This window comes from Cololabis saira, chromosome 4, assembly GCF_033807715.1.
Source record: "Cololabis saira isolate AMF1-May2022 chromosome 4, fColSai1.1, whole genome shotgun sequence".
In the NCBI taxonomy this organism is placed as follows: Eukaryota; Metazoa; Chordata; class Actinopteri; order Beloniformes; family Belonidae; genus Cololabis; species Cololabis saira.
In genome coordinates this window covers 10,031,388-10,054,288 of record NC_084590.1, presented here as the reverse complement: position 1 = coordinate 10,054,288, position 22,901 = coordinate 10,031,388, and the positions used below count along the sequence as shown (strand labels likewise).

The 22,901-nt window shown below is 42.5% G+C and overlaps 15 non-coding genes across 15 annotated transcripts; all 15 read right to left on the bottom strand.

The window, feature by feature from the left end:
- Window positions 1-296: 296 nt before the first annotated feature.
- trnap-agg (transfer RNA proline (anticodon AGG)) lies at window positions 297-368 on the bottom strand. Its single transcript has one exon. It is a non-coding gene; the product is annotated as a tRNA-Pro (tRNA).
- A 2,685-nt stretch (window positions 369-3,053) lies between these two features.
- trnap-agg (transfer RNA proline (anticodon AGG)) lies at window positions 3,054-3,125 on the bottom strand. The gene has a single exon. It is a non-coding gene; the product is annotated as a tRNA-Pro (tRNA).
- Window positions 3,126-3,971: 846 nt separating this feature from the next.
- Window positions 3,972-4,043, bottom strand: trnap-agg (transfer RNA proline (anticodon AGG)). The gene has a single exon. It is a non-coding gene; the product is annotated as a tRNA-Pro (tRNA).
- A 1,764-nt stretch (window positions 4,044-5,807) lies between these two features.
- Window positions 5,808-5,879, bottom strand: trnap-agg (transfer RNA proline (anticodon AGG)). Its single transcript has one exon. It is a non-coding gene; the product is annotated as a tRNA-Pro (tRNA).
- Window positions 5,880-7,643: 1,764 nt separating this feature from the next.
- On the bottom strand, window positions 7,644-7,715 carry trnap-agg (transfer RNA proline (anticodon AGG)). The gene has a single exon. It is a non-coding gene; the product is annotated as a tRNA-Pro (tRNA).
- An 846-nt stretch (window positions 7,716-8,561) lies between these two features.
- trnap-agg (transfer RNA proline (anticodon AGG)) lies at window positions 8,562-8,633 on the bottom strand. The gene has a single exon. It is a non-coding gene; the product is annotated as a tRNA-Pro (tRNA).
- Window positions 8,634-10,393: 1,760 nt separating this feature from the next.
- Window positions 10,394-10,465, bottom strand: trnap-agg (transfer RNA proline (anticodon AGG)). The gene has a single exon. It is a non-coding gene; the product is annotated as a tRNA-Pro (tRNA).
- An 846-nt stretch (window positions 10,466-11,311) lies between these two features.
- Window positions 11,312-11,383, bottom strand: trnap-agg (transfer RNA proline (anticodon AGG)). The gene has a single exon. It is a non-coding gene; the product is annotated as a tRNA-Pro (tRNA).
- Window positions 11,384-12,227: 844 nt separating this feature from the next.
- trnap-agg (transfer RNA proline (anticodon AGG)) lies at window positions 12,228-12,299 on the bottom strand. Its single transcript has one exon. It is a non-coding gene; the product is annotated as a tRNA-Pro (tRNA).
- Window positions 12,300-13,145: 846 nt separating this feature from the next.
- Window positions 13,146-13,217, bottom strand: trnap-agg (transfer RNA proline (anticodon AGG)). Its single transcript has one exon. It is a non-coding gene; the product is annotated as a tRNA-Pro (tRNA).
- Window positions 13,218-14,980: 1,763 nt separating this feature from the next.
- On the bottom strand, window positions 14,981-15,052 carry trnap-agg (transfer RNA proline (anticodon AGG)). Its single transcript has one exon. It is a non-coding gene; the product is annotated as a tRNA-Pro (tRNA).
- A 1,762-nt stretch (window positions 15,053-16,814) lies between these two features.
- On the bottom strand, window positions 16,815-16,886 carry trnap-agg (transfer RNA proline (anticodon AGG)). Its single transcript has one exon. It is a non-coding gene; the product is annotated as a tRNA-Pro (tRNA).
- An 847-nt stretch (window positions 16,887-17,733) lies between these two features.
- On the bottom strand, window positions 17,734-17,805 carry trnap-agg (transfer RNA proline (anticodon AGG)). The gene has a single exon. It is a non-coding gene; the product is annotated as a tRNA-Pro (tRNA).
- Window positions 17,806-19,568: 1,763 nt separating this feature from the next.
- trnap-agg (transfer RNA proline (anticodon AGG)) lies at window positions 19,569-19,640 on the bottom strand. The gene has a single exon. It is a non-coding gene; the product is annotated as a tRNA-Pro (tRNA).
- An 844-nt stretch (window positions 19,641-20,484) lies between these two features.
- trnap-agg (transfer RNA proline (anticodon AGG)) lies at window positions 20,485-20,556 on the bottom strand. Its single transcript has one exon. It is a non-coding gene; the product is annotated as a tRNA-Pro (tRNA).
- Window positions 20,557-22,901: the final 2,345 nt, after the last annotated feature.

Below are 22,901 nucleotides of genomic sequence, written 5' to 3'. Positions count from 1 at the left end.
AGCTGTTTTTCAACATGTGTACAAACTCCTAACATTAAATAACTGTTTTGATGTTCTCCAGTCAAGTTTCCACATCCCAGCACTGAGACAGTTCTACATAAATCCGTCATGACATCCGCTCCAATACGGATAGTGGCAACATTTCAATTGTGGTCTCACAGTGCTGCATTTGACATGGTTGACCATAATATCTTGATAGACCGGTTGAAGAACTGGGTGGGACTTTCTGGCACAGCACTTGCCTGGTTGAATTCCTATGAGTTTTGCTTATTGGAGGGGAAAACTACAATTTACTGGGGCTCGTCCGGGAATTGAACCCGGGACCTCTCGCACCCTAAGCGAGAATCATACTACTAGACCAACGAGCCAGAAAACCCATAACTGGCAACACATGAAATGTTTTTCTAAATTAAAAACCAAAGACCCATGTCACATCATCAACATTTAGAAACTCAAGTAGGGCTGTTTACATGTGAGTGTGACTGTGAGACTGTGTTAGATTGGGACGATCTCCAGGGAAACGACATCAATTCGATGACTGACTGCATTACCGAGTAGACTAATTTCTGCGACAAAGTTGAGAAAATCAGACAGTCAGTCAGTGTTTCAATGGTAGACACAGGATATATTCCACCTCTGTGTCCAATGAGAGAAATCTGGACACAATTCTCTCTAATTACTCATAGGAACCCGGCTGACATCATACACCACCTGAATTCCACCACTTGATGCCTTGATACTCTGGCAACAGGGTTTTTTAAGAGTGTTGCACATTGTATGGCCTCAGGGCGTTCAGACATTTTCAATAAGTCTCAGCTTTCAGGTATTGTTCCTCGGTGCCAGTCTAGAGAGGTCACTTATGAACACCTATAGGCCCGTATAAAACCTCCCCTTTCTCAGTAAAATCATAGAAAAAGCTGTTTTTCAACATGTGTACAAACTCCTAACATTAAATAACTGTTTTGATGTTCTCCAGTCAAGTTTCCACATCCCAGCACTGAGACAGTTCTAGATAAATCCGTCATGACATCCGCTCCAATACGGATAGTGGCAACATTTCAATCGTGGTCTCACAGTGCTGCATTTGACATGGTTGACCATAATACCTTGATAGACCGGTTGAAGAACTGGGTGGGCATTTCTGGCACAGCACTTGCCTGGTTGAATTCCCATGAGTTTTGCTTATTGGAGGGGAAAACTACAATTTACTGGGGCTCGTCCGGGAATTGAACCCAGGACCTCTCGCACCCTAAGCGAGAATCATACTACTAGACCAGCGAGCCAGAAAATCCATAACTGGCAACACATAAAATGTTTTTCTAAATTAAAAACCAAAGACCCATGTCACATCATCATCAACATTTAGAAACTCAAGTAGGGCTGTTGACATGTGAGTGTGACTGTGAGACTGTGTTTGATTGGGACGATCTCCATGGAAAAAACATCAATTCGATGACTGACTGCATTACCGAGTAGACTAATTTCTGCGACAAAGTTGAGAAAATCAGACAGTCAGTCAGTGTTTCAATGGTAGACACAGGATATATTCCACCTCTGTGTCCAATGAGAGAAATCTGGACACAATTCTCTCTAATTACTCATAGGAACCTGGCTGACATCATACACCACCTGAATTCCACCACTTGCTGCCTTGATACTCTGGCAACAGGGTTTTTTACTGTAAGAGTGTTGCACATTGTATGGCCTCAGGGCTTTCAGACATTTTCAATAAGTCTCAGCTTTCAGGTATTGTTCCTCGGTGCCAGTCTAGAGAGGTCACTTATGAACACCTATAGGCCCGTATAAAACCTCCCCTTTCATAGTAAAATCATAGAAAAAGCTGTTTTTCAACATGTGTACAAACTCCTAACATTAAATAACTGTTTTGATGTTCTCCAGTCAAGTTTCCACATCCCAGCACTGAGACAGTTCTAGATAAATCCGTCATGACATCCGCTCCAATACGGATAGTGGCAACATTTCAATCGTGGTCTCACAGTGCTGCATTTGACATGGTTGACCATAATACCTTGATAGACCGGTTGAAGAACTGGGTGGGCATTTCTGGCACAGCACTTGCCTGGTTGAATTCCCATGAGTTTTGCTTATTGGAGGGGAAAACTACAATTTACTGGGGCTCGTCCGGGAATTGAACCCAGGACCTCTCGCACCCTAAGCGAGAATCATACTACTAGACCAGCGAGCCAGAAAATCCATAACTGGCAACACATAAAATGTTTTTCTAAATTAAAAACCAAAGACCCATGTCACATCATCATCAACATTTAGAAACTCAAGTAGGGCTGTTGACATGTGAGTGTGACTGTGAGACTGTGTTTGATTGGGACGATCTCCATGGAAAAAACATCAATTCGATGACTGACTGCATTACCGAGTAGACTAATTTCTGCAACAAAGTTGAGAAAATCAGACAGTCAGTCAGTGTTTCAATGGTAGACACAGGATATATTCCACCTCTGTGTCCAATGAGAGAAATCTGGACACAATTCTCTCTAATTACTCATAGGAACCTGGGTGACATCATACACCACCTGAATTCCACCACTTGCTGCCTTGATACTCTGGCAACAGGGTTTTTTAAGAGTGTTGCACATTGTATGGCCTCAGGGCTTTCAGACATTTTCAATAAGTCTCAGCTTTCAGGTATTGTTCCTCGGTGCCAGTCTAGAGAGGTCACTTATGAACACCTATAGGCCCGTATAAAACCTCCCCTTTCTTTGTAAAATCATAGAAAAAGCTGTTTTTCAACATGTGTACAAACTCCTAACATTAAATAACTGTTTTGATGTTCTCCAGTCAAGTTTCCACATCCCAGCACTGAGACAGTTCTACATAAATCCGTCATGACATCCGCTCCAATACGGATAGTGGCAACATTTCAATCGTGGTCTCACAGTGCTGCATTTGACATGGTTGACCATAATACCTTGATAGACCGGTTGAAGAACTGGGTGGGACTTTCTGGCACAGCACTTGCCTGGTTGAATTCCCATGAGTTTTGGCTTATTGGAGGGGAAAACTACAATTTACTGGGGCTCGTCCGGGAATTGAACCCAGGACCTCTCGCACCCTAAGCGAGAATCATACTACTAGACCAACGAGCCAGAAAACCCATAACTGGCAACACATAAAATGTTTTTCTAAATTAAAAACCAAAGACCCATGTCACATCATCATCAACATTTAGAAACTCAAGTAGGGCTGTTGACATGTGAGTGTGACTGTGAGACTGTGTTAGATTGGGACGATCTCCATGGAAAAAACATCAATTCGATGACTGACTGCATTACCGAGTAGACTAATTTCTGCAACAAAGTTGAGAAAATCAGACAGTCAGTCAGTGTTTCAATGGTAGACACAGGATATATTCCACCTCTGTGTCCAATGAGAGAAATCTGGACACAATTCTCTCTAATTACTCATAGGAACCTGGCTGACATCATACACCACCTGAATTCCACCACTTGCTGCCTTGATACTCTGGCAACAGGGTTTTTTAAGAGTGTTGCACATTGTATGGCCTCAGGGCTTTCAGACATTTTCAATAAGTCTCAGCTTTCAGGTATTGTTCCTCGGTGCCAGTCTAGAGAGGTCACTTATGAACACCTATAGGCCCGTATAAAACCTCCCCTTTCTTAGTAAAATCATAGAAAAAGCTGTTTTTCAACATGTGTACAAACTCCTAACATTAAATAACTGTTTTGATGTTCTCCAGTCAAGTTTCCACATCCCAGCACTGAGACAGTTCTACATAAATCCGTCATGACATCCGCTCCAATACGGATAGTGGCAACATTTCAATCGTGGTCTCACAGTGCTGCATTTGACATGGTTGACCATAATACCTTGATAGACCGGTTGAAGAACTGGGTGGGACTTTCTGGCACAGCACTTGCCTGGTTGAATTCCTATGACTTTTGCTTATTGGAGGGGAAAACTACAATTTACTGGGGCTCGTCCGGGAATTGAACCCGGGACCTCTCGCACCCTAAGCGAGAATCATACTACTAGACCAACGAGCCAGAAAACCCATAACTGGCAACACATAAAATGTTTTTCTAAATTAAAAACCAAAGACCCATGTCACATCATCATCAACATTTAGAAACTCAAGTAGGTCTGTTGACATGTGAGTGTGACTGTGAGACTGTGTTAGATTGGGACGATCTCCAGGGAAACAACATCAATTCGATGACTGACTGCATTACCGAGTAGACTAATTTCTGCGACAAAGTTGAGAAAATCAGACAGTCAGTCAGTGTTTCAATGGTAGACACAGGATATATTCCACCTCTGTGTCCAATGAGAGAAATCTGGACACAATTCTCTCTAATTACTCATAGGAACCTGGCTGACATCATACACCACCTGAATTCCACCACTTGCTGCCTTGATACTCTGGCAACAGGGTTTTTTAAGAGTGTTGCACATTGTATGGCCTCAGGGCGTTCAGACATTTTCAATAAGTCTCAGCTTTCAGGTATTGTTCCTCGGTGCCAGTCTAGAGAGGTCACTTATGAACACCTATAGGCCCGTATAAAACCTCCCCTTTCTCAGTAAAATCATAGAAAAAGCTGTTTTTCAACATGTGTACAAACTCCTAACATTAAATAACTGTTTTGATGTTCTCCAGTCAAGTTTCCACATCCCAGCACTGAGACAGTTCTAGATAAATCCGTCATGACATCCGCTCCAATACGGATAGTGGCAACATTTCAATCGTGGTCTCACAGTGCTGCATTTGACATGGTTGACCATAATACCTTGATAGACCGGTTGAAGAACTGGGTGGGACTTTCTGGCACAGCACTTGCCTGGTTGAATTCCCATGAGTTTTGCTTATTGGAGGGGAAAACTACAATTTACTGGGGCTCGTCCGTGAATTGAACCCGGGACCTCTCGCACCCTAAGCGAGAATCATACTACTAGACCAACGAGCCAGAAAATCCATAACTGGCAACACATAAAATGTTTTTCTAAATTAAAAACCAAAGACCCATGTCACATCATCATCAACATTTAGAAACTCAAGTAGGGCTGTTGACATGTGAGTGTGACTGTGAGACTGTGTTTGATTGGGACGATCTCCATGGAAAAAACATCTATTCGATGACTGACTGCATTACCGAGTAGACTAATTTCTGCAACAAAGTTGAGAAAATCAGACAGTCAGTCAGTGTTTCAATGGTAGACACAGGATATATTCCACCTCCGTGTCCAATGAGAGAAATCTGGACACAATTCTCTCTAATTACTCATAGGAACCTGGCTGACATCATACACCACCTGAATTCCACCACTTGCTGCCTTGATACTCTGGCAACAGGGTTTTTTAAGAGTGTTGCACATTGTATGGCCTCAGGGCGTTCAGACATTTTCAATAAGTCTCAGCTTTCAGGTATTGTTCCTCGGTGCCAGTCTAGAGAGGTCACTTATGAACACCTATAGGCCCGTATAAAACCTCCCCTTTCTTAGTAAAATCATAGAAAAAGCTGTTTTTCAACATGTGTACAAACTCCTAACATTAAATAACTGTTTTGATGTTCTCCAGTCAAGTTTCCACATCCCAGCACTGAGACAGTTCTACATAAATCCGTCATGACATCCGCTCCAATACGGATAGTGGCAACATTTCAATCGTGGTCTCACAGTGCTGCATTTGACATGGTTGACCATAATACCTTGATAGACCGGTTGAAGAACTGGGTGGGACTTTCTGGCACAGCACTTGCCTGGTTGAATTCCTATGACTTTTGCTTATTGGAGGGGAAAACTACAATTTACTGGGGCTCGTCCGGGAATTGAACCCGGGACCTCTCGCACCCTAAGCGAGAATCATACTACTAGACCAACGAGCCAGAAAACCCATAACTGGCAACACATAAAATGTTTTTCTAAATTAAAAACCAAAGACCCATGTCACATCATCATCAACATTTAGAAACTCAAGTAGGTCTGTTGACATGTGAGTGTGACTGTGAGACTGTGTTAGATTGGGACGATCTCCAGGGAAACAACATCAATTCGATGACTGACTGCATTACCGAGTAGACTAATTTCTGCGACAAAGTTGAGAAAATCAGACAGTCAGTCAGTGTTTCAATGGTAGACACAGGATATATTCCACCTCTGTGTCCAATGAGAGAAATCTGGACACAATTCTCTCTAATTACTCATAGGAACCTGGCTGACATCATACACCACCTGAATTCCACCACTTGCTGCCTTGATACTCTGGCAACAGGGTTTTTTAAGAGTGTTGCACATTGTATGGCCTCAGGGCGTTCAGACATTTTCAATAAGTCTCAGCTTTCAGGTATTGTTCCTCGGTGCCAGTCTAGAGAGGTCACTTATGAACACCTATAGGCCCGTATAAAACCTCCCCTTTCTCAGTAAAATCATAGAAAAAGCTGTTTTTCAACATGTGTACAAACTCCTAACATTAAATAACTGTTTTGATGTTCTCCAGTCAAGTTTCCACATCCCAGCACTGAGACAGTTCTAGATAAATCCGTCATGACATCCGCTCCAATACGGATAGTGGCAACATTTCAATCGTGGTCTCACAGTGCTGCATTTGACATGGTTGACCATAATACCTTGATAGACCGGTTGAAGAACTGGGTGGGACTTTCTGGCACAGCACTTGCCTGGTTGAATTCCCATGAGTTTTGCTTATTGGAGGGGAAAACTACAATTTACTGGGGCTCGTCCGTGAATTGAACCCGGGACCTCTCGCACCCTAAGCGAGAATCATACTACTAGACCAACGAGCCAGAAAATCCATAACTGGCAACACATAAAATGTTTTTCTAAATTAAAAACCAAAGACCCATGTCACATCATCATCAACATTTAGAAACTCAAGTAGGGCTGTTGACATGTGAGTGTGACTGTGAGACTGTGTTTGATTGGGACGATCTCCATGGAAAAAACATCAATTCGATGACTGACTGCATTACCGAGTAGACTAATTTCTGCAACAAAGTTGAGAAAATCAGACAGTCAGTCAGTGTTTCAATGGTAGACACAGGATATATTCCACCTCCGTGTCCAATGAGAGAAATCTGGACACAATTCTCTCTAATTACTCATAGGAACCTGGCTGACATCATACACCACCTGAATTCCACCACTTGCTGCCTTGATACTCTGGCAACAGGGTTTTTTAAGAGTGTTGCACATTGTATGGCCTCAGGGCGTTCAGACATTTTCAATAAGTCTCAGCTTTCAGGTATTGTTCCTCGGTGCCAGTCTAGAGAGGTCACTTATGAACACCTATAGGCCCGTATAAAACCTCCCCTTTCTCAGTAAAATCATAGAAAAAGCTGTTTTTCAACATGTGTACAAACTCCTAACATTAAATAACTGTTTTGATGTTCTCCAGTCAAGTTTCCACATCCCAGCACTGAGACAGTTCTAGATAAATCCGTCATGACATCCGCTCCAATACGGATAGTGGCAACATTTCAATCGTGGTCTCACAGTGCTGCATTTGACATGGTTGACCATAATACCTTGATAGACCGGTTGAAGAACTGGGTGGGACTTTCTGGCACAGCACTTGCCTGGTTGAATTCCCATGAGTTTTGCTTATTGGAGGGGAAAACTACAATTTACTGGGGCTCGTCCGGGAATTGAACCCTGGACCTCTCGCACCCTAAGCGAGAATCATACTACTAGACCAACGAGCCAGAAAATCCATAACTGGCAACACATAAAATGTTTTTCTAAATTAAAAACCAAAGACCCATGTCACATCATCATCAACATTTAGAAACTCAAGTAGGGCTGTTGACATGTGAGTGTGACTGTGAGACTGTGTTTGATTGGGACGATCTCCATGGAAAAAACATCAATTCGATGACTGACTGCATTACCGAGTAGACTAATTTCTGCGACAAAGTTGAGAAAATCAGACAGTCAGTCAGTGTTTCAATGGTAGACACAGGATATATTCCACCTCTGTGTCCAATGAGAGAAATCTGGACACAATTCTCTCTAATTACTCATAGGAACCTGGCTGACATCATATACCACCTGAATTCCACCACTTGCTGCCTTGATACTCTGGCAACAGGGTTTTTTAAGAGTGTTGCACATTGTATGGTCTCAGGGCTTTCAGACATTTTCAATAAGTCTCAGCTTTCAGGTATTGTTCCTCGGTGCCAGTCTAGAGAGGTCACTTATGAACACCTATAGGCCCGTATAAAACCTCCCCTTTCTTAGTAAAATCATAGAAAAAGCTGTTTTTCAACATGTGTACAAACTCCTAACATTAAATAACTGTTTTGATGTTCTCCAGTCAAGTTTCCACATCCCAGCACTGAGACAGTTCTAGATAAATCCGTCATGACATCCGCTCCAATACGGATAGTGGCAACATTTCAATCGTGGTCTCACAGTGCTGCATTTGACATGGTTGACCATAATACCTTGATAGACCGGTTGAAGAACTGGGTGGGACTTTCTGGCACAGCACTTGCCTGGTTGAATTCCCATGAGTTTTGCTTATTGGAGGGGAAAACTACAATTTACTGGGGCTCGTCCGGGAATTGAACCCGGGACCTCTCGCACCCTAAGCGAGAATCATACTACTAGACCAACGAGCCAGAAAACCCATAACTGGCAACACATGAGATGTTTTTCTAAATTAAAAACCAAAGACCCATGTCACATCATCAACATTTAGAAACTCAAGTAGGGCTGTTGACATGTGAGTGTGACTGTGAGACTGTGTTAGATTGGGACGATCTCCAGGGAAAAAACATCAATTCGATGACTGACTGCATTACCGAGTAGACTAATTTCTGCGACAAAGTTGAGAAAATCAGACAGTCAGTCAGTGTTTCAATGGTAGACACAGGATATATTCCACCTCTGTGTCCAATGAGAGAAATCTGGACACAATTCTCTCTAATTACTCATAGGAACCTGGCTGACATCATACACCACCTGAATTCCACCACTTGCTGCCTTGATACTCTGGCAACAGGGTTTTTTAAGAGTGTTGCACATTGTATGGCCTCAGGGCTTTCAGACATTTTCAATAAGTCTCAGCTTTCAGGTATTGTTCCTCGGTGCCAGTCTAGAGAGGTCACTTATGAACACCTATAGGCCCGTATAAAACCTCCCCTTTCTTAGTAAAATCATAGAAAAAGCTGTTTTTCAACATGTGTACAAACTCCTAACATTAAATAACTGTTTTGATGTTCTCCAGTCAAGTTTCCACATCCTAGCACTGAGACAGTTCTAGATGAAGTCCGTCATGACATCCGCTCCAATACGGATAGTGGCAACATTTCAATCGTGGTCTCACAGTCCTGCATTTGACATGGTTGACCATAATACCTTGATAGACCGGTTGAAGAACTGGGTGGGACTTTCTGGCACAGCACTTGCCTGGTTGAATTCCTATGAGTTTTGCTTATTGGAGGGGAAAACTACAATTTACTGGGGCTCGTCCGGGAATTGAACCCGGGACCTCTCGCACCCTAAGCGAGAATCATACTACTAGACCAATGAGCCAGAAAACCCATAACTGGCAACACATGAGATGTTTTTCTAAATTAAAAACCAAAGACCCATGTCACATCATCAACATTTAGAAACTCAAGTAGGGCTGTTGACATGTGAGTGTGACTGTGAGACTGTGTTAGATTGGGACGATCTCCAGGGAAAAAACATCAATTCGATGACTGACTGCATTACCGAGTAGACTAATTTCTGCGACAAAGTTGAGAAAATCAGACAGTCAGTCAGTGTTTCAATGGTAGACACAGGATATATTCCACCTCTGTGTCCAATGAGAGAAATCTGGACACAATTCTGTCTAATTACTCATAGGAACCCGGCTGACATCATACACCACCTGAATTCCACCACTTGCTGCCTTGATACTCTGACAACAGGGTTTTTTAAGAGTGTTGCACATTGTATGGCCTCAGGGCTTTCAGACATTTTCAATAAGTCCCAGCTTTCAGGTATTGTTCCTCGGTGCCAGTCTAGAGAGGTCACTTATGAACACCTATAAGCCCGTATAAAACCTCCCCTTTCTTAGTAAAATCATAGAAAAAGCTGTTTTTCAACATGTGTACAAACTCCTAACATTAAATAACTGTTTTGATTTTCTCCAGTCAAGTTTCCACATCCTAGCACTGAGACAGTTCTAGATGAAGTCCGTCATGACATCCGCTCCAATACGGATAGTGGCAACATTTCAATCGTGGTCTCACAGTGCTGCATTTGACATGGTTGACCATAATACCTTGATAGACCGGTTGAAGAACTGGGTGGGACTTTCTGGCACAGCACTTGCCTGGTTGAATTCCCATGAGTTTTGCTTATTGGAGGGGAAAACTACAATTTACTGGGGCTCGTCCGGGAATTGAACCCGGGACCTCTCGCACCCTAAGCGAGAATCATACTACTAGACCAACGAGCCAGAAAACCCATAACTGGCAACACATAAAATGTTTTTCTAAATTAAAAACCAAAGACCCATGTCACATCATCATCAACATTTAGAAACTCAAGTAGGGCTGTTGACATGTGAGTGTGACTGTGAGACTGTGTTTGATTGGGACGATCTCCATGGAAAAAACATCAATTCGATGACTGACTGCATTACCGAGTAGACTAATTTCTGCAACAAAGTTGAGAAAATCAGACAGTCAGTCAGTGTTTCAATGGTAGACACAGGATATATTCCACCTCTGTGTCCAATGAGAGAAATCTGGACACAATTCTCTCTAATTACTCATAGGAACCTGGCTGACATCATACACCACCTGAATTCCACCACTTGCTGCCTTGATACTCTGGCAACAGGGTTTTTTAAGAGTGTTGCACATTGTATGGCCTCAGGGCTTTCAGACATTTTCAATAAGTCTCAGCTTTCAGGTATTGTTCCTCGGTGCCAGTCTAGAGAGGTCACTTATGAACACCTATAGGCCCGTATAAAACCTCCCCTTTCTTAGTAAAATCATAGAAAAAGCTGTTTTTCAACATGTGTACAAACTCCTAACATTAAATAACTGTTTTGATGTTCTCCAGTCAAGTTTCCACATCCCAGCACTGAGACAGTTCTACATAAATCCGTCATGACATCCGCTCCAATACGGATAGTGGCAACATTTCAATCGTGGTCTCACAGTGCTGCATTTGACATGGTTGACCATAATACCTTGATAGACCGGTTGAAGAACTGGGTGGGACTTTCTGGCACAGCACTTGCCTGGTTGAATTCCTATGACTTTTGCTTATTGGAGGGGAAAACTACAATTTACTGGGGCTCGTCCGGGAATTGAACCCGGGACCTCTCGCACCCTAAGCGAGAATCATACTACTAGACCAACGAGCCAGAAAACCCATAACTGGCAACACATGAGATGTTTTTCTAAATTAAAAACCAAAGACCCATGTCACATCATCAACATTTAGAAACTCAAGTAGGGCTGTTGACATGTGAGTGTGACTGTGAGACTGTGTTAGATTGGGACGATCTCCAGGGAAAAAACATCAATTCGATGACTGACTGCATTACCGAGTAGACTAATTTCTGCGACAAAGTAGAGAAAATCCGACAGTCAGTCAGTGTTTCAATGGTAGACACAGGATATATTCCACCTCTGTGCCCAATGAGAGAAATCTGGACACAATTCTCTCTAATTACTCATAGGAACCCGGCTGACATCATACACCACCTGAATTCCACCACTTGCTGCCTTGATAATCTGGCAACAGGGTTTTTTAAGAGTGTTGCACATTGTATGGCCTCAGGGCTTTCAGACATTTTCAATAAGTCCCAGCTTTCAGGTATTGTTCCTCGGTGCCAGTCTAGAGAGGTCACTTATGAACACCTATAAGCCCGTATAAAACCTCCCCTTTCTTAGTAAAATCATAGAAAAAGCTGTTTTTCAACATGTGTACAAATTCCTAACATTAAATAACTGTTTTGATTTTCTCCAGTCAAGTTTCCACATCCTAGCACTGAGACAGTTCTAGATGAAGTCCGTCATGACATCCGCTCCAATACGGATAGTGGCAACATTTCAATCGTGGTCTCACAGTGCTGCATTTGACATGGTTGACCATAATACCTTGATAGACCGGTTGAAGAACTGGGTGGGACTTTCTGGCACAGCACTTGCCTGGTTGAATTCCCATGAGTTTTGCTTATTGGAGGGGAAAACTACAATTTACTGGGGCTCGTCCGGGAATTGAACCCGGGACCTCTCGCACCCTAAGCGAGAATCATACTACTAGACCAACGAGCCAGAAAACCCATAACTGGCAACACATAAAATGTTTTTCTAAGTTAAAAACCAAAGACCCATGTCACATCATCATCAACATTTAGAAACTCAAGTAGGGCTGTTGACATGTGAGTGTGCCTGTGAGACTGTGTTAGATTGGGACGATCTCCATGGAAAAAACATCAATTCGATGACTGACTGCATTACCGAGTAGACTAATTTCTGCAACAAAGTTGAGAAAATCAGACAGTCAGTCAGTGTTTCAATGGTAGACACAGGATATATTCCACCTCTGTGTCCAATGAGAGAAATCTGGACACAATTCTCTCTAATTACTCATAGGAACCTGGCTGACATGATACACCACCTGAATTCCACCACTTGCTGCCTTGATACTCTGGCAACAGGGTTTTTTAAGAGTGTTGCACATTGTATGGCCTCAGGGCTTTCAGACATTTTCAATAAGTCTCAGCTTTCAGGTATTGTTCCTCAGTGCCAGTCTATAGAGGTCACTTATGAACACCTATAGGCCCGTATAAAACCTCCCCTTTCTTAGTAAAATCATAGAAAAAGCTGTTTTTCAACATGTGTACAAACTCCTAACATTAAATAACTGTTTTGATGTTCTCCAGTCAAGTTTCCACATCCCAGCACTGAGACAGTTCTACATAAATCCGTCATGACATCCGCTCCAATACGGATAGTGGCAACATTTCAATCGTGGTCTCACAGTGCTGCATTTGACATGGTTGACCATAATACCTTGATAGACCGGTTGAAGAACTGGGTGGGACTTTCTGGCACAGCACTTGCCTGGTTGAATTCCTATGACTTTTGCTTATTGGAGGGGAAAACTACAATTTACTGGGGCTCGTCCGGGAATTGAACCCGGGACCTCTCGCACCCTAAGCGAGAATCATACTACTAGACCAACGAGCCAGAAAACCCATAACTGGCAACACATAAAATGTTTTTCTAAATTAAAAACCAAAGACCCATGTCACATCATCATCAACATTTAGAAACTCAAGTAGGGCTGTTGACATGTGAGTGTGACTGTGAGACTGTGTTTGATTGGGACGATCTCCATGGAAAAAACATCAATTCGATGACTGACTGCATTACCGAGTAGACTAATTTCTGCAACAAAGTTGAGAAAATCAGACAGTCAGTCAGTGTTTCAATGGTAGACACAGGATATATTCCACCTCTGTGTCCAATGAGAGAAATCTGGACACAATTCTCTCTAATTACTCATAGGAACCTGGCTGACATCATACACAACCTGAATTCCACCACTTGCTGCCTTGATACTCTGGCAACAGGGTTTTTTAAGAGTGTTGCACATTGTATGGCCTCAGGGCTTTCAGACATTTTCAATAAGTCTCAGCTTTCAGGTATTGTTCCTCGGTGCCAGTCTAGAGAGGTCACTTATGAACACCTATAGGCCCGTATAAAACCTCCCCTTTCTTAGTAAAATCATAGAAAAAGCTGTTTTTCAACATGTGTACAAACTCCTAACATTAAATAACTGTTTTGATGTTCTCCAGTCAAGTTTCCACATCCTAGCACTGAGACAGTTCTAGATGAAGTCCGTCATGACATCCGCTCCAATACGGATAGTGGCAACATTTCAATCGTGGTCTCACAGTCCTGCATTTGACATGGTTGACCATAATACCTTGATAGACCGGTTGAAGAACTGGGTGGGACTTTCTGGCACAGCACTTGCCTGGTTGAATTCCTATGAGTTTTGCTTATTGGAGGGGAAAACTACAATTTACTGGGGCTCGTCCGGGAATTGAACCCGGGACCTCTCGCACCCTAAGCGAGAATCATACTACTAGACCAATGAGCCAGAAAACCCATAACTGGCAACACATGAGATGTTTTTCTAAATTAAAAACCAAAGACCCATGTCACATCATCAACATTTAGAAACTCAAGTAGGGCTGTTGACATGTGAGTGTGACTGTGAGACTGTGTTAGATTGGGACGATCTCCAGGGAAAAAACATCAATTCGATGACTGACTGCATTACCGAGTAGACTAATTTCTGCGACAAAGTTGAGAAAATCAGACAGTCAGTCAGTGTTTCAATGGTAGACACAGGATATATTCCACCTCTGTGTCCAATGAGAGAAATCTGGACACAATTCTGTCTAATTACTCATAGGAACCCGGCTGACATCATACACCACCTGAATTCCACCACTTGCTGCCTTGATACTCTGACAACAGGGTTTTTTAAGAGTGTTGCACATTGTATGGCCTCAGGGCTTTCAGACATTTTCAATAAGTCCCAGCTTTCAGGTATTGTTCCTCGGTGCCAGTCTAGAGAGGTCACTTATGAACACCTATAAGCCCGTATAAAACCTCCCCTTTCTTAGTAAAATCATAGAAAAAGCTGTTTTTCAACATGTGTACAAACTCCTAACATTAAATAACTGTTTTGATTTTCTCCAGTCAAGTTTCCACATCCTAGCACTGAGACAGTTCTAGATGAAGTCCGTCATGACATCCGCTCCAATACGGATAGTGGCAACATTTCAATCGTGGTCTCACAGTGCTGCATTTGACATGGTTGACCATAATACCTTGATAGACCGGTTGAAGAACTGGGTGGGACTTTCTGGCACAGCACTTGCCTGGTTGAATTCCCATGAGTTTTGCTTATTGGAGGGGAAAACTACAATTTACTGGGGCTCGTCCGGGAATTGAACCCGGGACCTCTCGCACCCTAAGCGAGAATCATACTACTAGACCAACGAGCCAGAAAACCCATAACTGGCAACACATAAAATGTTTTTCTAAATTAAAAACCAAAGACCCATGTCACATCATCATCAACATTTAGAAACTCAAGTAGGGCTGTTGACATGTGAGTGTGACTGTGAGACTGTGTTTGATTGGGACGATCTCCATGGAAAAAACATCAATTCGATGACTGACTGCATTACCGAGTAGACTAATTTCTGCAACAAAGTTGAGAAAATCAGACAGTCAGTCAGTGTTTCAATGGTAGACACAGGATATATTCCACCTCTGTGTCCAATGAGAGAAATCTGGACACAATTCTCTCTAATTACTCATAGGAACCTGGCTGACATCATACACCACCTGAATTCCACCACTTGCTGCCTTGATACTCTGGCAACAGGGTTTTTTAAGAGTGTTGCACATTGTATGGCCTCAGGGCTTTCAGACATTTTCAATAAGTCTCAGCTTTCAGGTATTGTTCCTCGGTGCCAGTCTAGAGAGGTCACTTATGAACACCTATAGGCCCGTATAAAACCTCCCCTTTCTTAGTAAAATCATAGAAAAAGCTGTTTTTCAACATGTGTACAAACTCCTAACATTAAATAACTGTTTTGATGTTCTCCAGTCAAGTTTCCACATCCTAGCACTGAGACAGTTCTAGATGAAGTCCGTCATGACATCCGCTCCAATACGGATAGTGGCAACATTTCAATCGTGGTCTCACAGTGCTGCATTTGACATGGTTGACCATAATACCTTGATAGACCGGTTGAAGAACTGGGTGGGACTTTCTGGCACAGCACTTGCCTGGTTGAATTCCTATGAGTTTTGCTTATTGGAGGGGAAAACTACGATTTACTGGGGCTCGTCCGGGAATTGAACCCGGGACCTCTCGCACCCTAAGCGAGAATCATACTACTAGACCAACTAGCCAGAAAACCCATAACCGGCAACACATAAAATGTTTTTCTAAATTAAAAACCAAAGACCCATGTCACATCATCAACATTTAGAAACTCAAGTAGGGCTGTTTACATGTGAGTGTGACTGTGAGACTGTGTTAGATTGGGACGATCTCCAGGGAAACAACATCAATTCGATGACTGACTGCATTACCGAGTAGACTAATTTCTGCGACAAAGTTGAGAAAATCAGACAGTCAGTCAGTGTTTCAATGGTAGACACAGGATATATTCCACCTCTGTGTCCAATGAGAGAAATCTGGACACAATTCTCTCTAATTACTCATAGGAACCTGGCTGACATCATACACCACCTGAATTCCACCACTTGCTGCCTTGATACTCTGGCAACAGGGTTTTTTAAGAGTGTTGCACATTGTATGGCCTCAGGGCTTTCAGACATTTTCAATAAGTCTCAGCTTTCAGGTATTGTTCCTCGGTGCCAGTCTAGAGAGGTCACTTATGAACACCTATAGGCCCGTATAAAACCTCCCCTTTCTTAGTAAAATCATAGAAAAAGCTGTTTTTCAACATGTGTACAAACTCCTAACATTAAATAACTGTTTTGATGTTCTCCAGTCAAGTTTCCACATCCCAGCACTGAGACAGTTCTACATAAATCCGTCATGACATCCGCTCCAATACGGATAGTGGCAACATTTCAATCGTGGTCTCACAGTGCTGCATTTGACATGGTTGACCATAATACCTTGATAGACCGGTTGAAGAACTGGGTGGGACTTTCTGGCACAGCACTTGCCTGGTTGAATTCCTATGACTTTTGCTTATTGGAGGGGAAAACTACAATTTACTGGGGCTCGTCCGGGAATTGAACCCGGGACCTCTCGCACCCTAAGCGAGAATCATACTACTAGACCAACGAGCCAGAAAACCCATAACTGGCAACACATAAAATGTTTTTCTAAATTAAAAACCAAAGACCCATGTCACATCATCATCAACATTTAGAAACTCAAGTAGGGCTGTTGACATGTGAGTGTGACTGTGAGACTGTGTTTGATTGGGACGATCTCCATGGAAAAAACATCAATTCGATGACTGACTGCATTACCGAGTAGACTAATTTCTGCAACAAAGTTGAGAAAATCAGACAGTCAGTCAGTGTTTCAATGGTAGACACAGGATATATTCCACCTCTGTGTCCAATGAGAGAAATCTGGACACAATTCTCTCTAATTACTCATAGGAACCTGGCTGACATCATACACCACCTGAATTCCACCACTTGCTGCCTTGATACTCTGGCAACAGGGTTTTTTAAGAGTGTTGCACATTGTATGGCCTCAGGGCTTTCAGACATTTTCAATAAGTCTCAGCTTTCAGGTATTGTTCCTCGGTGCCAGTCTAGAGAGGTCACTTATGAACACCTATAGGCCCGTATAAAACCTCCCCTTTCTTAGTAAAATCATAGAAAAAGCTGTTTTTCAACATGTGTACAAACTCCTAACATTAAATAACTGTTTTGATGTTCTCCAGTCAAGTTTCCACATCCTAGCACTGAGACAGTTCTAGATGAAGTCCGTCATGACATCCGCTCCAATACGGATAGTGGCAACATTTCAATCGTGGTCTCACAGTCCTGCATTTGACATGGTTGACCATAATACCTTGATAGACCGGTTGAAGAACTGGGTGGGACTTTCTGGCACAGCACTTGCCTGGTTGAATTCCTATGAGTTTTGCTTATTGGAGGGGAAAACTACAATTTACTGGGGCTCGTCCGGGAATTGAACCCGGGACCTCTCGCACCCTAAGCGAGAATCATACTACTAGACCAACGAGCCAGAAAACCCATAACTGGCAACACATAAAATGTTTTTCTAAATTAAAAACCAAAGACCCATGTCACATCATCATCAACATTTAGAAACTCAAGTAGGGCTGTTGACATGTGAGTGTGACTGTGAGACTGTGTTTGATTGGGACGATCTCCATGGAAAAAACATCAATTCGATGACTGACTGCATTACCGAGTAGACTAATTTCTGCAACAAAGTTGAGAAAATCAGACAGTCAGTCAGTGTTTCAATGGTAGACACAGGATATATTCCACCTCTGTGTCCAATGAGAGAAATCTGGACACAATTCTCTCTAATTACTCATAGGAACCTGGCTGACATCATACACCACCTGAATTCCACCACTTGCTGCCTTGATACTCTGGCAACAGGGTTTTTTAAGAGTGTTGCACATTGTATGGCCTCAGGGCTTTCAGACATTTTCAATAAGTCTCAGCTTTCAGGTATTGTTCCTCGGTGCCAGTCTAGAGAGGTCACTTATGAACACCTATAGGCCCGTATAAAACCTCCCCTTTCTTAGTAAAATCATAGAAAAAAGCTGTTTTTCAACATGTGTACAAACTCCTAACATTAAATAACTGTTTTGATGTTCTCCAGTCAAGTTTCCACATCCTAGCACTGAGACAGTTCTAGATGACGTCCGTCATGACATCCGCTCCAATACGGATAGTGGCAACATTTCAATCGTGGTCTCACAGTGCTGCATTTGACATGGTTGACCATAATACCTTGATAGACCGGTTGAAGAACTGGGTGGGACTTTCTGGCACAGCACTTGCCTGGTTGAATTCCTATGAGTTTTGCTTATTGGAGGGGAAAACTACGATTTACTGGGGCTCGTCCGGGAATTGAACCCGGGACCTCTCGCACCCTAAGCGAGAATCATACTACTAGACCAACTAGCCAGAAAACCCATAACCGGCAACACATAAAATGTTTTTCTAAATTAAAAACCAAAGACCCATGTCACATCATCAACATTTAGAAACTCAAGTAGGGCTGTTTACATGTGAGTGTGACTGTGAGACTGTGTTAGATTGGGACGATCTCCAGGGAAACAACATCAATTCGATGACTGACTGCATTACCGAGTAGACTAATTTCTGCGACAAAGTTGAGAAAATCAGACAGTCAGTCAGTGTTTCAATGGTAGACACAGGATATATTCCACCTCTGTGTCCAATGAGAGAAATCTGGACACAATTCTCTCTAATTACTCATAGGAATCTGGCTGACATCATACACCACCTGAATTCCACCACTTGCTGCCTTGATACTCTGGCAACAGGGTTTTTTAAGAGTGTTGCACATTGTATGGCCTCAGGGCTTTTAGACATTTTCAATAAGTCTCAGCTTTCAGGTATTGTTCCTCGGTACCAGTCTAGAGAGGTCACTTATGAACACCTATAGGCCCGTATAAAACCTCCCCTTTCTTAGTAAAATCATAGAAAAAGCTGTTTTTCAACATGTGTACAAACTCCTAACATTAAATAACTGTTTTGATGTTCTCCAGTCAAGTTTCCACATCCCAGCACTGAGACAGTTCTAGATAAATCCGTGATGACATCCGCTCCAATACGGATAGTGGCAACATTTCAATTGTGGTCTCACAGTGCTGCATTTGACATGGTTGACCATAATACCTTGATAGACCGGTTGAAGAACTGGGTGGGAATTTCTGGCACAGCACTTGCCTGGTTGAATTCCTATGAGTTTTGCTTATTGGAGGGGAAAACTACAATTTACTGGGGCTCGTCCGGGAATTGAACCCGGGACCTCTCGCACCCTAAGCGAGAATCATACTACTAGACCAACGAGCCAGAAAACCCATAACTGGCAACACATGAGATGTTTTTCTAAATTAAAAACCAAAGACCCATGTCACATCATCAACATTTAGAAACTCAAGTAGGGCTGTTGACATGTGAGTGTGACTGTGAGACTGTGTTAGATTGGGACGATCTCCAGGGAAAAAACATCAATTCGATGACTGACTGCATTACCGAGTAGACTAATTTCTGCGACAAAGTAGAGAAAATCCGACAGTCAGTCAGTGTTTCAATGGTAGACACAGGATATATTCCACCTCTGTGCCCAATGAGAGAAATCTGGACACAATTCTCTCTAATTACTCATAGGAACCCGGCTGACATCATACACCACCTGAATTCCACCACTTGCTGCCTTGATAATCTGGCAACAGGGTTTTTTAAGAGTGTTGCACATTGTATGGCCTCAGGGCTTTCAGACATTTTCAATAAGTCCCAGCTTTCAGGTATTGTTCCTCGGTGCCAGTCTAGAGAGGTCACTTATGAACACCTATAAGCCCGTATAAAACCTCCCCTTTCTTAGTAAAATCATAGAAAAAGCTGTTTTTCAACATGTGTACAAATTCCTAACATTAAATAACTGTTTTGATTTTCTCCAGTCAAGTTTCCACATCCTAGCACTGAGACAGTTCTAGATGAAGTCCGTCATGACATCCGCTCCAATACGGATAGTGGCAACATTTCAATCGTGGTCTCACAGTGCTGCATTTGACATGGTTGACCATAATACCTTGATAGACCGGTTGAAGAACTGGGTGGGACTTTCTGGCACAGCACTTGCCTGGTTGAATTCCCATGAGTTTTGCTTATTGGAGGGGAAAACTACAATTTACTGGGGCTCGTCCGGGAATTGAACCCGGGACCTCTCGCACCCTAAGCGAGAATCATACTACTAGACCAACGAGCCAGAAAACCCATAACTGGCAACACATAAAATGTTTTTCTTTTTTTTTGTAATTTACTGTTTATTCAGTTTTTTTCACAAATACATGAAAACAAAGACAAACACTGAACAACCACAAGTGAACAGGGAGGACTACAGGCAGATACTGACTAGCAAGCTATACACTGTACCGTATATAAAAGTGAGTATAACTATACGCATGTTGTACACCACTGAATGTTAAACTATAAAGAAAATAGAAAAGCAGAAACAGAAAAAAAAAAGAAAAAGTATGCACACTGGCTTACTGTAGGATGTCCAAATAAGCCCCCCAAATTTTCACATAGACATCCTCCTTGTTTATCATTCTATAGCACAACCTCTCATAAGAGGCAATCTTGGACATCTCATTAAACCATTCCATCATGGATACAGGTACTTGTATTTTCCAATGGCGCAGTATTATCCTGCATCCAGTCATTAGAGCCGTTCGACACCATGAAGATTGGTGGGCATTTAGCCCGCTTCCCTGTGGTACCACACCCAAGAGACAGAGTAAAGGTTGGCGTACCAGAGCAGTGGTCAGCAAATTGTTGATAAAAGACACTATCTCAGACCATAAGGAATCTATCATGGGGCATGAGTATAACATATGTAACAGAGTGCCACACTCAGTGTCGCATCTCTAACACACATCTGAGTTTCTAAGCCCCAACCTTGCCATTTTCGATGGGGTCCAATAAATCCTATTGATAATTTTATAGCGCATCAACCGTGTCTGCATTTCCCTTGAAACTTTGTACCATGACTTTATTACTTCTTCCCACGTTTCATCTGATATAATTTCTCCCAAGTCCCTTTCCCAGCATCTTTTTAAGCCCCGGTAGCCCGGAGGTTGGGATTTCCGTAAAATACAGTAAAAGCCTGATGCTTTAATTGGGAAAACCTTTTCCTGTTCCACTCTGGTTTGTAATTCAGTAGTTGGTGCAAGTGGTGACATTTTAAGACGTGACAGAATACAGCTCCTTAACTGTAAATATTTCCAAAAATCCTTATGTTGGAGGCCATACTTTGCTCTTAGCTGTTCAAAGGAAAAGAGAGTGCCCCCCTCAAATAGGTCTCCAATGTAGACAATGCCTAGCTTGACCCAGTCAGGCCACGAAAATGTCTTTTTACCTATCTTGAGGTATTTATTATGCCATAGGGAAGTTTGATAAGTAAAATTTGTTTGTAAGCTAAGGAGTTTGTGGGAAACTTGCCAAGTCTCGTGAGAAAATGCCAGTACCGGGTTATCATGAGGAATCTTACCACTAGTTTGAGTGAAAACGGCCTGTGTCGGGTATGGGTAGGTAAGGGCCCCTTCAATAGACACCCAAGATGGAGCTATATCTGTAGGGATGTATATCTTGGATAACTGTTTAAGACAAAATGCATAGTGATACCAGGCTATGTGAGGCAGACCCAGGCCTCCATCTTCTGGAGCCGCATAGAGTTTTGTTTGATTTACATATGGTTTTTTGCCTGCCCACAGAAAACCATAAACCGCTTTATTATATTTTATTAGTGTAGTACGTGGGAGATTTAGTGGTAGCATATTATTTATGTAATTAATTTTGGGAACAATTATCATCTTCAAAATATTTACCTTACCCAGAAGTGATAAGCCTAATTTAGTCCAGTTTTGGAGTATAAGTTCTATTTTCTGAATCAGGGGGAGGAGGTTGACGTCCATAATATCATTTAATTGTGGGGTGATTTTTATGCCCAAATATGTAAGACCTGAAGGCTGCCACGTAAACTGCCAACCCGTTCTGACAGCAGGGGGACAGACCTTAGATAGGGGCATGGCCTCAGACTTCGACCAGTTGATTTTGTATCCAGACACCAGTGAAAAAGAGTCGATCAAGGTGAGAATATGAGACACTGTGGTTGATGGACGTCTGCACAGTAGCAAAATATCATCTGCATATAAAAGCAATTTGTGCTCTTCACTCCCAGTCTTAATACCAACTATATTTCTATTTTGCCTAATGGCAATAGCCAGCGGTTCCAGGGCCAGGGCAAATAACAGGGGGGATAGGGGACATCCCTGCCTTGTCCCTCTATGAAGCTGAAATGCAGTAGACTGTCTGCCATTTGTCACGACTGATGCTTTGGGGTTGTGATAAAGTAACCTAACCCAATTAATGAAAGAATTTCCCAGTCCAAATTTCTCCAGCGCCTGAAACAGGTATGGAAACTCCACCCTGTCAAACGCTTTCTCCGCGTCCAATGAGAGCGCTACAGTTACATCTGGTTCCCTCCCAGCTTGCCACATCAGATGAAGAAGCCTGCGGAGATTATCAGATGATGTCCTATTCTTGATAAAA